At 35.6% G+C, this 4,591-nt stretch overlaps 1 protein-coding gene across 1 annotated transcript in view; it reads right to left on the bottom strand.

Moving 5' to 3' along the window:
• The window catches only part of LOC117173631 (nose resistant to fluoxetine protein 6-like), a 21,726-nt gene that overhangs the window by 2,661 nt on the left and 14,474 nt on the right, over nucleotides 1-4,591 (bottom strand). The gene's annotated exons all lie outside the window — the stretch shown is intronic.

The following is a 4,591-nucleotide window of genomic DNA, read 5'->3' as shown; positions in this document are numbered from 1 at the left end:
GAGCTCCAAGGAGATTATGTTGAAAAATAAAAAAAAATTTACCCAAAAAAAATTGTTTTTATACTTCATTCTAAGGACTTATTGAACTACCCTCGTATGTTGCCACTTGCGTCGCAGCCTTGTTTACTCAGGTTCCCACTGTATGGCTGTAGCACCCAGCCAAAATTCTTAGTTACCGACAGGTAAGGCCTATAAATTGCTGCTGAAAGAAGATGTGATTAAAGCCACCTTTTGCCCATGTAATTGATAGGTATTATAATTTTAAACATTTTTAACGCTGAAAAAAAACTATTGCAATTACTCCATGACATTCTAATGTAAATTTAAATTTAGAATCCGAATTGCAATAAGTTAAATGCCCATCTTGCTGTTTTTTGTTTGTTTTTGTTAGATGATACGAAAGGGAGACTATGTGAATACCATCAGGATACGCTTTAGTGTATCCTTTCCGTACACTCGGTCCGCCAGGGTATAAATGTCTAGTGATAAAACTATATTCTCATAAAGCTGGGTCATTATAATTATTAATATTTGAGATTAGTGAGATCAATTAACACTGTGTTCTTAAATTAGAGGAGCGAAATATAAATTTGTTAATTAAATTTGTTCAAACCATTAACTATTTATATTGGAAGATAAACTATTATTGAGGATTATTATTGAGAAGTAATTTGTAGTCGATTCCATGTTGGTTATATTATCAATTATAATTAATATTTCATCCTTGTCAGTTTCGACCATCTTCTAAATATGCTGTATAACTTATATTCACCAACTTACACGAGAGCCAGTCCTTGGCTTATTGGAGTATGTCTTGGATTCATAGTACTTGAGGCACCAAAAAAACTTCACAAGGTACAGTTTTATTACATTTTTATAACTGTGAAAATTTGTTCTTTTCGCCTTACTCAATATAATTAAATTATATTAGTATAATTTCTGGATAGTCAACAGTTTTCATTGGTTGGTCAGTGGCTACCGTTTTCTGTCTATTTTGCACAGCTGGTTACTGTATTTCAATAAGCAGATATTATGAATATGATGTAATTTGGGAATCAATGTTCGGTGCCATATCGAGACCAGTTTGGTCAATTGCAATAGCGTGGATCATTTTTACAGCTATTCGAGGCTACGGAGGTAAGCTAACAAGTATAAATAAGCAGTATTTATAAATTTACTCAGATTGATTTCAATAGAGAGTAGTTCCATGTTTTGGCAGCCAAGAAAAATTAAAAAGTTCAAAATCAACAAAATCACGATAATTTCTCTTTAAAAAATGTAGGTTATTTTCTTTAAAAAATATATTCACGAGACATGGAATAAAATTTATTTCTCTATTTTTGAAATACAAAATTGTTATTCTAAAAAACGACCGCCACTTTGTTCATTTGCACATTTTTTAAATCTATTGCGCACTCTGAAACATTGAATAATCCCAACCAGATTCGAGGTAAATAGGTCATTTATAAGGGAAAAAAATAAAGAAGGTAATTATTTGGGAAGAGCACTTTACAGTAGATAACACAGCCACACAAAAAAATAAGTGTGCGGTCTGGTAACAAAACACACGTATTCCTATGGATTTAGGGCGCTGAATTCAAATTCGGGATCAAAAATCACCTATCACGACATGGTTGAGCCATAACCGCAAAAAATGATGAAAAATCATGCACTGAGGCAAATAGATTTCAAAATAATGCCAGTGATTCAAATTTTCGCTTCAAAAACATGTGGACAACTGTGAAGGATCAACCCTTGCCTGATATCAACTTATTTAACATAACTTTACCCAACAGAACCTGACCTCATCTAACCTGAATTAACAGAAATTTATTGAACTACACGTAAAGCTCTGGAAGCATATTTTCCCAGTAGCAAATGTGTGCTACATCGAATGGGTCCACTCGAGCCTAACCTAGAAATAAATCTAAAGTAGCCTAACCTAACCTAACCTCACAAAACAGAATTAAACTGATTGTGTGGTCCCGTTGTGTTTGCGGTACTGTTTGAATCAGCTTGGGCTTAACCTGCAAAGAGGTCAAACCTATCCTTACCTAAAAAAACCTAACCTAACCTAACCTAACCTAAATTTAACTTCACGTGACACAATTAAACTCATTGTCTTGTCCCGTTGTGTTTGCGGTACCTTTTCATTCAGCTTCGGCTTAACCTACATAGAGTTTTAACCTATCCTAACCTAACAAAACCTGACCTAACCTAACCTAGCCGAATGAAATTCAACCACACGTGTAGCTATGTAAGCGTACGGTTCTCAGTCATAAATGTATGCTATATTTAATAGGTTAACTCGATCTTAACCTAGAAATGAATCTAACTTAATAGAACCTAACGAGATTTTGCTTAACGCAACATAACTTAACTTAAGTGTTCCCGTTGTACTACAATAAAATTCATTTCATTGTACTACAGGTGCTTAAAAATTTAGACGCACATTACTCATTTGAAGAAACTTAGAACTACAAGTAGAATTGGCCCCATTTCAATTAACCTGACAATGTTTGTATTAATTAAAATGTAGAACTATAACTTAAACATGCAAATGAATAGGAGTTTTATTCAAAATTTTTTTCTCTTTGCTTTTCTGAAACTTAAGGGTTATATTTATACTATCTTTCGTGTTTACATTTTATCTTGCTTTTCCTCGTAATTAAATTGATTTATAGACCTACTTCAGTCTATTTTCTGCCTGCTATAACGTGTCCTTTTTTCTTCATTTGTAGGTTAAGATCGAGTTAACCTATTAAATATAGCACACATTTATGACTGAGAACCGCACGCTTACATAGCTACACGTGTGAATGAATTTCATTCTGCTAGGTTAGGTTAGGCCAGGTTTTGTTAGGTTAGGTTAGATTAAACCTCTATGTAGGTTAAGCCGAAGCTGAATGAAACGGTACCGTAAGCACAATGGGACAACACAATGAGTTTAATTGTGTTTCGTGAGGTTAGGTTAGGTTAGGCTAGGTTAGATTTATTTCTAGGTTAGGCTCGAGTTGACCCATTCGATGTAGCACACATTTGCTACTGGGAAAATATGCTTCCAGAGCTTTACGTGTAGTTCAATAAATTTCTGATAATTCAGGTTAGTTGAGGTCAGGTTCTGTTGGGTAAAGTTATGTTAAATAAGTTGATATCAGGCAAGGGTTGATCCTTCACAGTTGTCCACATGTTTTTGAAGTGAAAATTTGTATCACTGGCATTATTGTGAAATTTATTTGTCTCAGTGCATGATTTTTCGTCATTTTTTGAGGTTATGGCTCAACCATAATGTGATGGGTGATTTTTGATACCGAATTTGAATTCAGCGCCCCAAAATCCATAGCAATACGTGAGTCTTGTTACCAGATCCGCACACTTATGTTTTTGTGTGGCTGTGTAATGAACCTACAGGACATAATAATTAATTTAAAATACTAATTTATACAAAATAATTACTTTCATTTAATTAATTATTAAGAGCTTGTACGTGTTATTAAACTAAAATTATAACGAAGTATTTTATCTATATATTTGTGCTTCCTATTAATGATTATCTACGGTATGTTCATTATAGACTATGAGGGGTTCCTACTAGATAATTTTAAAAAAATGTACCAAATTTGAACAATTTTAAGTTGTTGTTTGAAATTTTATAGATTGGGTTGGCGAAAAATTCCGTTACAGTCTGTAAAGGAATCAATACAACGATCTAGCAAAAGCCTCGTGCACCCTAAGAACACGGAGTGACCCGAGGACAACCGCCTTCTGCATTTTTCCCGCAAGTGTTCTAGCATATTGTTGACACGCAGGGATGCTTTCTAGGCTATTAGCAAGTGAAAGCTTGGCACCTCCAAGAGCGCCGATGATAAGGACGATCAGTTTAACAGAATATTCCGGGTACAATCGTTGCAACTCCCTTATAAGGTCTCGATACCTCTCTTTCTTTTCATTCTCATTGGCTATGATGTTTTTGTCAGCTGGTGCCGAAAATTCGATAACGAAGATGGTTCGCTTCTCGAAGCCAAGAAGAACCATGTCAGCCCTCGAGTGAGCAACAGAAACAATTGTCGAGAATATAAAGTTCCAGTATATGCGGCACTTCCCATTCTCGACAATTGACTCAATTCCCTAGGAGCATTTAGAGGAGCGATATTAAGGTTAATACCGTAAGAGTGATAGAGATGGTAATAAAGCACTCTTAGTACCGCATTATGCCTTTGGCCGTAGGTCGTTCCCGCATGAGTTGGACAACTAAATACAATGTGAGCTAAATGCTCAGGGTGTGCATGGCACGCCCTGCAGCTATCATCGGGAATGTCTTGGCTCAAAATGTGGCGACGGTATGCTAAGGTGGAAGTGACACCGTCTTGGCATGCAAAAATGAAACCCTCTGTACCAGACTTCAATCTGGGCGATTTAAGGAAAGCAAACGTTAGCTCACAAGACATTGACTGATCCTTCAAATTTCTGTGGAAGATACCCTGCATCATCTTATCTAGGAGCTGTTCACGAAAGTTTTTCTCTTGTGCTTTCTTAATCCGGGCTTTCAGGAGTGAGTACTCGAGATAGATTAGATTTGATGCATTTTGCT

Source organism: Belonocnema kinseyi, chromosome 5 (assembly GCF_010883055.1).
Source record: "Belonocnema kinseyi isolate 2016_QV_RU_SX_M_011 chromosome 5, B_treatae_v1, whole genome shotgun sequence".
Classification (NCBI taxonomy): Eukaryota; Metazoa; Arthropoda; class Insecta; order Hymenoptera; family Cynipidae; genus Belonocnema; species Belonocnema kinseyi.
Note: the sequence above shows the minus strand (reverse complement) of the source record. Positions and strands in the feature narration are given on the sequence as shown.